Here is a 14932-nt window from a genome sequence, read left to right as displayed (position 1 = left end):
AAATGGTGGTTTAATGTTGTTACCAAAATTCTCGAATAGTTCTTGACTAATTTACTTCAGATTTGGACATGATACTTTCACAAATATTGGATGGACATGGGGTACACATTGTTTTTAAATATATGTGGTATACAAATATCTGTATACTCTGTAAAAAAGAAAAATTGTTAGCAAGAATCTCGAAAGTACTTACTCACTTACTTAAAATTTTTATACAATTTTCTAATAAATGTTCAGTGGACATGGGACATGGGATACATATCTTTTCAGTCTCTCTCTCTCTCTCTCTTTCTCTCTCTCTCCCTCTCCCTCTCCTCTCTCTCTCTCTCTCTCTCTCTCTCACCCTCCCCCCCCTCCCCTACCCCCCACTCTCTCTCTCTCTCTCTCTCTCTCTCTCTCTCTCTCTCTCTCTCTCTCTCTCTCTCTCGTTAGCAAAAAGAAAAGCCCCCCCTGCGAGTCCGGGGGTTAGAATAGGCCCGAGGTCTTCCTGCCTGTCGTAAGAGGCGACTAAAAGGAGTCCTTCCCCCTCAAGGGGGTAGTTAGCGCCTGCGTCCGGAGACGGATGGTCCCACGACCTATACTTGTGGTCTTTTTGGTTTTTCACTTCTCGTTTCTTCCTTCTTTGGTTGGTTCCTTTCTTTGTTCTTCTCCATCTCACTGTCTTCCTTACTCTTTCCCTTGCCTTCTTCTCCTTGCCTTCTTCTCCTTGCCTTCTTTTCCTTGCCTTCTTCTCCTTGCCTTCTCTGGTCTCCGCTTCGGCGTTTGAGTCAGTCTGTCCTCTCTCTCTTCCTTTCCTCTTCTTCCTTCCTCCCTGTGCGTGCCTGAAGGCCGACCCACGCGTTCGCACGCGTAGCCGGTGACGGGGTAACGCGTAATTCCCTGCCCTGGGTAGACAAGTAAGGCACGCACGTACCCCCTGGTAAAGGCCAGGCCCAGGGAGGGGTGATTGCCTGAGCTGATACCTTCTGACCACGCCGATTGGTCCCTCCATCTGTTTCTCGGGAGGTGTGACCTGAGGTGTAAACATTCACCTAAGGTGGGAGTGCCCTCTGAGAGGGTCCCCATAAGGAAGGATCGCGCCATCGGAGACACTGGCAATCATGGGGGATTCCTCCGCAATGGATTTCTCTTCTTCTCTCTCGACTTCTGTCCACAAACGGAAAGATGACCAGCCCCCAGTGACAAAAGTACTACCACCTACCCCACAGTTCCTAGTCATATCTCGATCTGAGGACGGAAAGGATTTTTCCTCTGTCAACCCTTTCATTATCCAGAAGGGCGTAGATGCCATAGCCGGTGCTGTTAAGTCTTGTACGAGGTTGTGTAATGGTACCTTGTTACTAGAAACTGAGAGTGCCTTTCAGGCACAGAAACTGCTTTGAGCCACACTCCTGTACACGTTCCCTGTCCGGGTGGAGGCTCACCGAACTTTGAATTCGTCTCGTGGTGTGGTCTATACTAGATCCCTCGACGGATTGACTGACGAGGAGATTCAGTCTTTCCTCGCTGAGCAGGGCGTGACGGCTGTCCATAGGGTCATGAAAAAGGTCAACAATGACCTTGTACCGACCCGGACACTTTTCTTGACCTTTGATAGTGTTAAGCTGCCATCGCGCATCAAAGCGGGCTACGAGGTTATTTCTGTTCGCCCCTATGTCCTGACACCTACGCGCTGCTACCAGTGTCAGCGTTTCAATCACACTCGATAGTCTTGTTCCAATGCGGCTAAATTGTCACTTGTGGCAGGGATGCCCAAAAGGGTGACTGTCCACCTCCGTCTCCTCGTTGTGTGAACTGTCAGGGTGACCATGCAGCATCCTCCCGCGACTGTCCCGTCTATAAGGAAGAACGCTGTATCCAAGAAATTCGGGTCAAAGAGAAAGTGTCCACCTCGGCTGCTCGCAAGCTATTGGCTAGTAGGAAGCCCACGCTGCTCCCAGCGGGGAACTACAGTACTGCCCTCGCCTCTCCTCGGACTACCAGGGAGGTGGCAACCCAGACATGCGATCTGATATTCAGCACCACTGTCGTCCGTTCGGCCAGTGCTAAGATCGCGCGGTCGACGTCTCCTCTTCCTCCCATCACCCCACAGACACCAGCCCCTTCATCAGGTTCTGCTAAGACGAAGACCCAGAAGTCAGATGCACGGGCCTTCAAGAAGGAACTGTCCCGTGCAGACTTCCTACGTACCTCGACCTCCCAGCCATCGACCGGTACTTCCACCAAACGACCCTCCAAAAAGGCTCATAGGAAGCACAGTTCTCCTTCTCCGCCACGGCGCATTTCTTCTCCAGCGCCACCCAGCGGTTGCCGCCCCAGGCCGTCATCCATTTCGCCTGGCCGCACCGCTGGTAGCCGAACATTTGGCCGTTCACCGGCGGAGGAGGCTCCCCCTCCCGGCCATCTTACCAAGATGGCCGATGAACCTATAGAACCAATGGACGATGACTGTCCGCCTACTGATAGCGGCGGCAGTGCTCGCTCGAAGCCAGGCCCTCAGCGGCCTTCGAGGTGACCCCTTCTTTCATGTTCCTTTTCTTCTTACGATGGCACTTATTCACTGGAATATTCGCAGCATTCGCTCCAACTGAGAGGACTTGAAGTTGCTGCTCCGCTTGCACCGTCCGCTCGTTGTAGCCCTCCAGGAAACGAAGCTACGCCCATGCGATCAAATTGCCTTGGCACACTACACCTCTGTGCGTTTTGACCTACCCCCTGTGGTAGGTATCCCGGCTCATGGAGGGGTTATGTTGCTGGTCCGGGATGATATTTACTACGATCCCATCATGTTGCACACCGGCCTGCAGGCAGTTGCCATCTGAATTACTCTCCCCACTTTTACATTTTCCATTTGTACAGTTTACACTCCGTCGTCGTCTGCCGTTACCAGGGCAGACATTATTCAACTTATTGCTCAGCTACCTGCACCATTTTTGTTAACTGGAGACTTCAATGCCCACCATCCCCTTTGGGGCTCTCCAGCATCCTGCCCGAGGGGCTCCCTGTTAGCAGACCTTTTCAACCAGCTCAATCTTGTCTGCCTCAATACTGGTGCCCCTACTTTTCTTTCAGACACATCTCACACCTATTCCCATTTAGACCTCTCTATATGTACTACCCAACTTGCACGCCGGTTTGAGTGGTATGCAGTTTCTGATACATATTCGAGCGACCACTTCCCGTGTGTTATCCATCTCCTGCAGCATACCCCCTCTCCGTGCTCATCTAGTTGGACCATCTCCAAAGCAGACTGGGGGCTCTTCTCTTCCAGGGCGACCTTTCAGGATCAAACCTTCACAAGCTGCGATCGTCAGGTCGCACACCTCACGGAAGTCATTCTCACTGCTGCTGAATATTCCATCCCTCACCCTACTTCTTCTCCACGTCGCGTACCGGTCCCCTGGTGGACCGCAGCATGTAGAGATGCTTTACGTGCTCGTCGACGTGCTTTATGCACCTTTAAACGCCACCCTACAGTGGCGAATTGTATCAATTATAAACGATTATGTGCACAGTGTCGTCGTATTATTAAAGAAAGCAAGAAAGCCAGCTGGGCTGCTTTCACAAGCACCTTCAACAGTTGTACTCCTTCTTCTGTTGTCTGGGGTAGCCTGCGCCGGCTATCTGGCACTAAGGTCCACTCACCAGTTTCTGGCTTGACGGTCGCGAATGACGTTCTTGTGGCCCCTGAGGATGTCTCCAATGCCTTTGGCCGCTTTTTCGCAGAGGTTTCGAGCACCGCTCATTACCACCCTGCCTTCCTCCCCCGCAAACAGGCAGAGGAGGCTAGGCCACCTAACTTCCGCTCCTCGAATCGTGAAAGTTATAATGCTCCATTCACCATGCGGGAACTCGAAAACGCACTTGGCCGGTCACGGTCCTCCGCTCCAGGGCCTGATTCTATTCATATTCAGATGCTGAAGAACCTTTCTCCTGCAGGTAAAGGTTTTCTTCTTCGTACTTACAATCGCATCTGGATTGAGGGACATGTTCCCGCAAGCTGGCGCGAGTCTATTGTTGTCCCGATCCCTAAGCCGGGGAAGGACAAGCACTTGCCTTCCAGTTATTGACCCATCTTGCTTACCAGCTGTGTCTGTAAAGTGATGGAGCGAATGGTTCACTCTCGTTTGGTTTGGCTGCTCGAGTCTCGACGCCTACTTACCAATGTACAATGTGGATTTCGTAGGTGTCGCTCTGCTGTTGACCACCTGGTTACCTTGTCGACCTTCATTATGAATAACTTCTTGCAGAAGCGCCCGACCGCGGCTGTGTTCTTTGATTTGGAGAAGGCTTACGACACCTATTGGACGGCGGGCATTCTCCGCACCATGCATACATGGGGCCTTCGCGGTCGCCTCCCTCTTTTTATTCGTTCCTTTTTAATGGATCGACAGTTCAGGGTACGTGTGGGTTCTGTCCTGTCAGACACCTTTCACCAGGAGAATGGGGTGCCACAGGGCTCAGTTTTGAGCGTCGCTCTCTTCGTCATAGCGATCAATCCAATAATGGATTGCCTCCCAGCTGATGTATCAGGCTCCCTTTTCGTGGACGATTTTACCATCTATTGCAGCGCGCAGCGTACATGTTTCCTGGAGCGCTGTCTTCAGCGTTCTCTTGACCGTCTTTACTCCTGGAGTGTCGCCAATGGCTTCCGTTTTTCTGCCGAGAAGACGGTCTGTATTAACTTCTGGTGCTACAAAGAGTTTCTCCCACTGCCTTACGACTCGGTCCCGTTGCTCACCCATTCGTGGAGACAACAAAATTTTTAGGTCTTACATTTGACAGGAAACTTAGCTGGTCTCCACATGTATCATATTTGGCTGCCCGTTGTACCCGTTCTCTAAATGTCCTCCGTGTTCTCAATGGTATGTCGTGGGGAGTGGATCGAACCGTCCTACTTTGTCTATATCGGTCTATCGTCCGCTCCAAGCTGGATTATGGGAGCTTCGTATACTCCTCTGCACGGCCATCCATCTTATGCCGCCTCAACTCCATACAACATCGGGGTTTACCACTTGCGATCGGAGCGTTTTATACTAGTCCCGTCGAGAGTCTTCATGCTGACACTGGTGAATTGCCACTCACCTACCGGCGCGATATACTGCTATGTCGGTATGCCTGTCGGCTACTGTCAATGCCCGACCACCCGTCTTATCGTTCCTTTTTTGACGACTCTCTCGACCGTCAATACGGGTTGTATGTCTCTGTCCTGCTGCCCCCTGGAGTTCGCTTTCGTCGCCTCCTTCAACACCTTAATTTTTCACTCCCTGCAACCTTTCGAGTGGGCGAGAGCCACACGCCACCTTGGCTCCAGGCTCAGGTTCGCGTTCACCTTGACCTCAGCTCGCTCCCAAAGGAGGTTACCCCTGGTTCGGTCCACCACTCCCATTTTGTCGAATTTCGTTCGAAGTTCATTAATATGACCTTCATTTATACAGATGGCTCTAAGACCAATGACGGGGTCGGGTGTTCTTTTATTGTCGGGGCACAAAGTTTCAAATACCGGCTCCATGGCCATTGTTCGGTCTTCACAGCTGAGGTCTTTGCCCTCTACCAGGCTGTTCTTTACATCTGCCGCCACCGACATTCTGCTTATGTCATCTGCTCCGATTCCCTGAGTGCCATCCAGAGCCTCAGTGATCCGTACCCGGTTCACCCTTTCGTGCACCGGATCCAACGCTCTCTTCAGCAGCTGGTGGACGTCGGTTCTCAGGTTAGCTTTATGTGGGTTCCTGGCCATGTCGGTATCCCTGGGAACGAAGCTGCAGATGCCGCGGCCAAGGCTGCGGTCCTCCAGCCTCGGACGGCTTCTTGTTGTGTCCCTTCGTCAGATTGTAGCAGGGTCATTTGTCGGCGCATTTCATCGCTGTGACATGCCGATTGGGCTGCACTTAGAGACAACAAGCTTCGGGCCTTGAAACCTCTTCCCGCGGCTTGGACGTCCTCCTCACGCCCTTCTCGGCGGGAGGAGGTAGTTTTGGCCCGGTTACGAATTGGACACTGCTGGTTCAGCCATCGCCATCTGCTGACGGCTGTGCCGGCGCCATTCTGCCCATGTGGTCAATTGCTGACGGTCCCCCACATTTTAACGTCCTGTCCGGATTTTAACACACTGCGTCTTGATCTTGGCCTGCCATGTACTCTCGATGCCATTTTAGCGGATGACCCACGAGCAGCTGCTCGCGTTCTTCATTTTATCAACTTAACAACCCTCTCGAAGGACATTTGATTATGCTGTTTTTTTAATCCTATGCCTGTCAGTCTGTCTTTTATCGTGTTTTCCGTTTCGTTGCTGTTTTAAACTTGTGACTCGTGGTGCATTCCTAACGTAGTCTTGGCGCTAATAACCGTTGAAGTTGTGCGCAAAAAAAAAAAAAAAAAAAAAAAAAAAAAAAAAAAAAAAAAAAAAAAAAGCTGTTGCTCAATTTACTTCAAATTTTTATATGATACTCTAATAAATATTAATATAGACATACTATGGTCTACATACTATTTTTCATATATTTAATTTATAACTATAAAAGTGTCATACACAGTACCGTACTGTGATAAATATTCAGAAGGATATAGGCAAAATATTGTTGTAAACAATTGTGTACAGATTTTCTCTTAAAACTGACTGCGAGAAAGAAAATGCTGTGCCATGGTTTGCTCTGAAAATGTGTGGTTTTGTTTTCTTTCTCAGCAATAGCAGGATATTTAAAACATTACACAAATTGTTTCTCCCAAATATATCGTTTCTACTTTAGCTCTGTGCTGGTTTGTTTTCTTCCTAACAGTTGGTTTAACAGAAAACAGAAATATTTATGTATAGCTTATTGGCTTACTATTTGAATACTAGTATGGAATTTGAATTGTCTATAACTTCGTAATACCACCTGTTTGCTGATTGAAACTATGCGAAATACTTCTATTGAAGGCAATATCCTCACACTCGCAGATCCAGCAGCAGGAGAGATCTCTCATGCCCTGTATACCAGTGATCCAAACTGATTTTCGCACTAATTTTAAGCAACTTCAATTCCCAATCAAAGATTGGACAGAGAGAGGCAGGAGAGGAAGGGAGATAGAGAGAGGGGGGAGGAGGAGGAGATGGGCAGAAGGAGATAAGGACATATATTCAAATTCACATAAATATTTACCAGTTGCGAAGTATTGCCAGTTTCGATAGTATAACTATTTTCATACAGATGATGAAAAAAAGATCACAACTAAATCTTTTTTCTGTAACCTGCCTTCTCGTTTGTAGTAGGAACTGAATTGACTTTAAAGTTGGACAAATACTGTACAGTAGTATACATTCCTGCAGAAAGCTGTAGAAGTCTTGATAGGGACCAGTAAGATACTAATGTGTTTCATTCAGCAATGTTGCCAATGGTCACCAGGAAATATGACAGAAATGGAAGGGGGCGTGTCAGCTGCTGGTTCTACGCAGGCAATGAGAGAGCAGTGGGCAGATCACGTGTTTGGGAGGAAATGAAGGAAAATATTGTCACATTCTCACCTTAGTATAGACACGAAATCCTCTGTGTATTCGGAATAAACAGCTACATTCTCCTGTCCCATTGTAAGCACGATGTTAGACATCTCAACATATTTGGAAGAAACAGTAAAATATTTGTGACAGCCGAGATTATAAATTTCATTTCTGCTCATTTCACTTGCAATAATTTCTGTGAGTTCCCACCCTAACCATTGTGACAACCTAGTGTATAATTTTCATTGCTGCTTGTATATAGGAATACACTGCCCCATTTCTCACCTCTCATTGGTTAGGGGAAACAATCATCCCAGATAATGACACCATTGGTGGTGATGAATATGATGATTAAAAATTGTAGTAACACAGAAAACTGGCTTAGATAGTACACAAAGAAGGAAGTGAAGACAAAAATTAATGCAAACCATTTCTTTTTGTTTATTTCTCCTTGTAATGTCAAAATATAGACAATCAATAAAAGGCATAAGTTTAGAATAGGTGTAATGTCAACTTTTGTTAGACATATCCTTTATAGCAGTGAAACAGTTTGTAATTTTGATCGGTTAGAATATGTTAAAAATAAAATTTTCTCACAGCACCTCTTCAAAAAGGGAATCATCTTATAATCAGGTAAATACGGCAACAAACTTACAGCACTGGTGAATTAAATGAAGAATAAGCAGGTAATAGAGTGACTGACATATAAAATATATTGTAAAAAGGTAATGGTTAACTGCAGAAGACAATCACTCATGTGTTCACCTTTAACAAAATCATTCTTCCCCTACAGATACATCATGGCAGAGTGTAGCTGTTTAAAAGTGTAGCCCAACATACTGTACTCTTTAAGGTTTTCTGATGCCAGTATTCAGACACATTGTTATGCCTTATAAGGACTAAGTAAGTTGCACAAATTGTGGGAAGGCCATCTGAAAACCTAGCACATCATGTATATTGCCATCATCAGCTGCTAACTGTGGTGAAAGCCAGTGTCTGGAGTCAGGATTAGATATGATGAATATCTGGGAAATGAAAGTGGTAACTTGTCTACCATATGATTAAGCAAGAAAGGCATGTAAAGTGTAGCAGCCATCCATGTTTTTGGCATAATTTAAAACTATAGTGAAGAAGCCAGTAAGAAGTTTAGCACATTGATGTAGTGGTCAATGATACAAGTGTGAAAACATGCACATCTGAACAGTTAATAAAATCTCTACTTATTATTTGTTCACATCTGCACAGTAGGCTGACAAATCTGATGGCATTTCTACCATCTCTATAGACTAATAAGCTTTAGGAAACCATGAAACCACTGCTGGCATGGGTAAGTCCCCCTTTGCTTGTGTTTGCAAGAAATATGTTTTAAAACTTAATCATTCCCCTGCACTAAAAGGGTGATATTGCTGGGGATGGGCACATGTCAATGTTTGTGTTAGCTGATATCACATACTACTACTCTACTGTCTCCTTGGCTACAGATCTGCAAACAGGTACTATTGTAATTTATGTGCCACACTGGAGAACAAACTGCTGTCTGTACTTACCATCACAAGAGTCATTAGACTGTGAGGCTTTGCCAGCCTCACAATACAACTCCACCAGGGACATGGATAATTTATTTCTTTGGGAGAGGGGGGGCGGGGGAGGGGGGGAGTTTTTTCAGTTCTGTTCAAGTACAAGATCTTTATCCATATCTATATCCCAAGATATCAGCAGAGACATGGCAAATATATTTCTTCAGGGCAGGGAGGGAGGGAGGGGGGGGGGGGGGGAGTTTTTTCAGTTCTATTCAAGTACAAGATCTTTATTCATATCAATATCCCAAGATATTAGCAGCTGAACAATCAGGTACTTTTTCAGTGTTTAGATTTGCAACACAGGTTGCATCTACGAAGGGCGTTTGAAAAGTCCATGCAAAGTCCGAGAGATGGCACCACCGGCACGTATCGAGGTCATGTTTAGTTAGTAGCTTCTTTGGAAAGAACGCACACCAAGTTTCAGCCATATTGGTCTATTTCTTTGTGTTTGGCATTTGTGTGAATCAAGGAAGTCGAGTCATTGTCAAAAATGGATGAAAAAGAATTTCGTGTGCTGATTAAACATTACTTTATGAAAGGAAAAACGCCTCAGGAGACTAAAGAGAAGCTTGATAAACATTATGGTGACTCTGCACCTTCGATTAGAACAGTTTATAAGTGGTTTCAAAATTTTCGGATTGGCCGTATGGGCACAAGTGATGCTGAACGTTCTGGACACCCTGTGGAGGTTACAGGTCCAGAAATTATTGATAAAATCCCTGATATGGTGATGGATGACAGAAGAGTTAAGGTGCATGAGGTTGCTAGTGCTGTGGGCATCTCGAATGAATGGGTACATAATATTTTGCATGAACATTTGGACATGAGTAAGCTATCTGCAAGATGGGTTCCGCGATTGCTCATGCGTGACCAAAAACGGAATCATGTGAAGTGTTGCAAGGGTGGTTTGCAGCTGTTCAGGAAGAATCTGCAGGACTTCGTTTCGTCACTGTGGATGAAACATAGTTACATTACTATACTCCTGAGACCAAACAATAATCTAAACAATGTGTTACCAAGAGGGAATCTGCACCAAAAAGGCAAAGACCATTCCTTCTGCCAGAAAGGTTATGGTGACTGTCTTTTGGGATTCGCAAGGGATAGTCCTCATTGACTATCTGGAAAAAGAGTAAAACTATTACAGGTGCATATTATGCATCGTTATTGGACCGTTTGAAAACCGAGCTGCAAGAAAATTGCTGGTGATTGGACCGCAAAAAAAGTCCTTTTCCATCACGACAATGCACCAGCACACACCTCAGCAGTTGTGGTCGCAAAATTAATGGAAATAGGATTCTCCAGACTTGGCTCCCTCAGACTACTATTTGTTCCCCAACTAGAAGAAATGGCTGGCGGGACAAAGATTTTATTCAAACGAGGATGTGATTGCAGCAACTAATAGCTATTTTGCAGACTTGGACAATTCCTATTATTTGGAAGGGATCAACAAATTAGAACGGTGTTGAATGATGTGTATATGTCTAAAAGGAGACTATGTCGAAAAATAAAAAAGGGTTACCCCAAACACATAAGTAGTCTTTATTTTTGCATAGACTTTTCAAACGCCCCTCGTAGGCTGGAAATTTTAATACAATGAATGGAAATGAAAGCACTGTTGTAATACGTATTGACGACACTCATACTAAGTGTATTGTTCTACAGATGAATTTAGAAGATTGGGATATCTTCCCAAACCCCTGGACAGAGTTCAGCCAAATTTGGCACACAAACATTAAACTTCCTATCAGCACTGTTAGGTTTATAACAACCTACCTCCATTAGGAGTGAAGATAAGGGTAAAAACATGTCCCCCCCAACCCCTCCAAATATGCTGACCTGTTTGATAAGTGAATTGTGTGGGAATATTATTGACTTGCCTTATCAGGTTGCTTTGCAGAGCAGCCTACTTGTCAGGAGCAAGAAACAGTTCTCCAACCCCTAAAATGCAGGCTGTCCTGCACCAGAGGTGTGTTGGGTGGGTAGTATCAGCAGAGATTGGGAGGTGGGGTGAGTGGGATAGAGGAGATGGACATAGAAAGGGGTGAGGATGGGACAGACAGAGACAGGAGGAGCAGGAGACAGATGTACAGAGAGAGAGGGGGAAGGAGGAAATGGTCAAAGAGTGGGGGAGGAGATGAACAGAGATAGGAGGGGGAGATGCAAGAGGCAGGTGGGAAGCTGTAAGAGGGATAGAGGGTAGGTGGAAAACGAGGGTGGGGAAGGAAAAGATATATAACTTGTCCAATGTTTCTTGAAGCAGTGCCCCCTTGTATTGGTTGGTATTCATCAGTAGAATTTGAAAGTTTTGATGACACTTGCCATGGTGCTTGCCAGTCTACATGAGCTGACATTAAGTGGCACTGGATTAGTCATGACACAGTGAACTATTTACATTGTGCTGTGGCATTTATTTAATTTCATTTCACGTTCATAACTACAAATAAGTACCACATGTGTACATGAACGTCACTGTAATGCACTGTCACTAGTCCTTGCTGCATCCTAGCGTCATTTCCATCCCAGCAAATGGTCAGACTTCAGTGCAAGATAGCTACAAATAAGTACTACATGTGAACATGAATGTAGCTGTAACTTGCTTTCACGAGACCTTGCTATTTCCTTGCATCATTTCCATCACAGCAAGTGGTCAGATTTCAGTGTGAGCTGTAAATGACTTCAGCACTGTGGGGGATTTCAATCCCCAACATTTCTCTCACCACAACACGCCATAGTGCATACCATACCCCTGCTCTCCACTGAGGTCACACAAAAAAGTAGAACAAGCTATAATACTATTGGCTTATGGCTGAAAAATAACGTCCACTGTACTGCGTTTATGTGATTTTGCCATATTCAACTGTTATCAGTTTACTTGATCATGTTATCAAATTTTGCTTTTTATCTAGGTGGTCATGATATGAAAATACCCTCGAAACTGCATGCTTTTTGGCATAATTTGTAGATGTTGCATTTGAGGGAAAGGTTCGGCAGCCCTTTCAAACTATTGCCAAAATGAAGTATTAATCGAAAGCAAAATTATACATTCGTATATAGGTATGATAAATAGAACAGCTTTGTGGCCTCCCCTCTTCTCCCACACAGCAGGTCCTGTGGGCATATTAATTATGTCCGTGTGTAAAGGACGACCAAAAAGTTTCTGTTTGAGGGCGTTGCTGCAGAGTATATGCAACATACTATGACTCCGATACCGGTACACAAGCACGAGATGTAGGTGGGATTAGTGTGGCATTTGTGTCTTTCCGATGTGCGTGCAGTAAATGCAAGACCTTAAACTATGGTTACATTATTACGGAATGCGTCCAAAAAGGACCAGCGTCCCGGTATTCTTTTCTTGGCCCCCGAAGGACAAACACCGGTAGACACCCATCGGAGAAAGAACAACATCCATGTCTTTTGAAAACCATCATTATTTAATGGTGCACAAATTTCCATGCTGGCTGCAACTCGACATAAGATGCCAGTCAATCTGGGAGGCCAGCCTCATCCATTACAAACAGCACCAACTCAAGCAGGAGACACTCAAGCACATGCCCTGTAGTCCTGATCTCTCCATCAGTTATCAGCCTTCAGTCCTTAAAAAAGGCTCCGACAGGTTGACGATTCATGTTGGATGGGGATGTACAGCAGGCATTTATGGACTTCTTCATGCAGCATGACATGGTGACTTACCACATGGGTGTCTTTAACCTGGTGCATCGGTGGGATGTTGCTTCAGTGCTTAAGGTGATTTTGCCTGATTGGCATACCAATTCTGGACTGTGTACAGTCTTCAAACAGAAACTTGTTGATTGCCCATGATAATTAAGTGAGTAATGAAACATTTTCCATTTGCTTGCAAACATTATTCTATATTTTAAAAGGCCTGTAAAGTCACATTTCCATTCTTAAAATGTTTTTACCCTATAGGGTCTGTCTTCTGGAGCATTGCTGTTAGTTTCTAAGTCATTTAAAAGGACGTTACAAGCAGGTATTTACAAGTATGGTTTTTTTAAGGGATAACACATAACCCCATAACCACCATGGCCTAACGACACTTGTATACTTATCGGAAGAAGGGGCATACTGTAGCTGTCCTGCGGTACAGGGTCAATATTTGATCAAGCTCCAGGCCAGGCAAATTGAGTGTTAGATGTGATCTAGATAGGCATTAGGTGCCTTATAAAGCACTGTTTGTTTGTGAGAAAAATTGCAGTTGTAGGGATGGCCCCTCCTATAATTTCTGTTGATGGCACAGCGACAAAGTATTTACCAAATGTTCTTAAAATGTTATTCTCGTGGATCGTTGAAATTTTTGCAATATTGTTATCTTTTACCTAGATCCAGATGTTCAGAATTGCTGTACTTAATGCAGAAAACAGCAAATACCATTTTAGCTGTTTTTGCACTATGAGTCACAATTATCTACATAACAAACAATAGCAAATAGCTCAGATTTTAACTGCACGTTCCATAGACAATCATGTACAAATGCTGTTTTCCTGCTATCGAAAATCTGTATCCATTATCAAGATACACAAAAAAACAATGATTTTTGTTTACAAAAAATACCAATTGTGGTTACAGCCACTATTATAATTTCTATTTGAGATGAACTGCCGAAATATTTACCATATGTTCTGAAGATGATGTTCTCGGGGAACCTTGAAACTTTTTTTGATATAATTATCCATTACTGAGCTTCAGAGCTTCTAAGTTAACATACTTATTCACACCTGAATACAACTTAATATGACTGCCAAAAAGTATGTAAAATGGAAAGACTACACAAGCAGTAAAAGGTTCCTCACGGACACATGACTGCCGACTCCACCATCTCAGGCCAGAATGCGACATCACTGCCCGAGATGCTGATGTGAGTGTCTTCTAATCGTGACCTCAACTTAGCATCAACAACTTTTATACATATGCCACTTTTTGCTGCTGCCAAACTTTGCAATACAACGGATACTGTAAGTGTTCAACAGGCAAATTTAATCACATTTTCATTAAACTAATTGCCATATTTCAACATTAGTGACTTTACACACCAAAAAAGCTTATTGGCTGTGGGGGGAGGGGGGTTGGGTCCCTTCATTGTCCCCACGTGTCTACGTCAATGAACTCCACCAACTATTTTACCTACTGCAGACTTCAGTGCACTCATTGTGCTATGGAGCTTGTCCTTTACTTGATGCATGTGTTGAGTTGCTGAGATCATCATCATGCACAAGGAACTGTGTATCGTAACACTATTGATGAAATATGCTTCACCACTGCTACAAAGTGGCCCTGACCAATAGACAAATTATTATGCTCGTCAGTCCATCCAGATTTTCTTCAATGGAAAGTTTGTGACGACCTTCAATCCATTGATCACTGCACAGTCTTGATCCATCTACCAAGCAGAACAGAGTCTAATAAGGAAACTGGCAAGATGGAAACCATACTCTGGTAGAGCAGGGTCAGGTATGTAGTCCTACAATGGTCTAAACCCCGACCAACACCAGAAAACTTTGCAGCCTTCTAGGCCATAATGGCCAAAGCTTGCCACCTTATGAAAGAGAACAACAAAAAGCCATGGCAACTGTTCCTGAACTCCAACAACTGCTTCAACTTAGACTGCATGAGTCTAGGAAGCTATCAGGAAAATTTTTGGTAAATGCAGTCAACCACCTATGGAACTGATTCTGAAATGACCATATTCCCAAAAGATCACCAGCGGATATTGCCCAGACAATTCCACCACACTTTGTATTGGCTACTGCCACTGAAAGCCAGGATCCAACATTTGACGACTACCTTAAGACATTAGAGAGGGTTCTAAGTCATATAATGGCTCTATCTCTACGTGAGAACTGGAATCTCTTATGGCTGA

General features: G+C 44.8%; 1 protein-coding gene across 2 annotated transcripts in view; it reads left to right on the top strand.

Moving 5' to 3' along the window:
- The window catches only part of LOC126413333 (transmembrane protein 131), a 374881-nt gene that overhangs the window by 334378 nt on the left and 25571 nt on the right, over nt 1-14932 (top strand). The window lies entirely within an intron of this gene.

Source organism: Schistocerca serialis, chromosome 7 (assembly GCF_023864345.2).
Source record: "Schistocerca serialis cubense isolate TAMUIC-IGC-003099 chromosome 7, iqSchSeri2.2, whole genome shotgun sequence".
Taxonomy (NCBI): domain Eukaryota; kingdom Metazoa; phylum Arthropoda; class Insecta; order Orthoptera; family Acrididae; genus Schistocerca; species Schistocerca serialis.
Note: the sequence above shows the minus strand (reverse complement) of the source record. Positions and strands in the feature narration are given on the sequence as shown.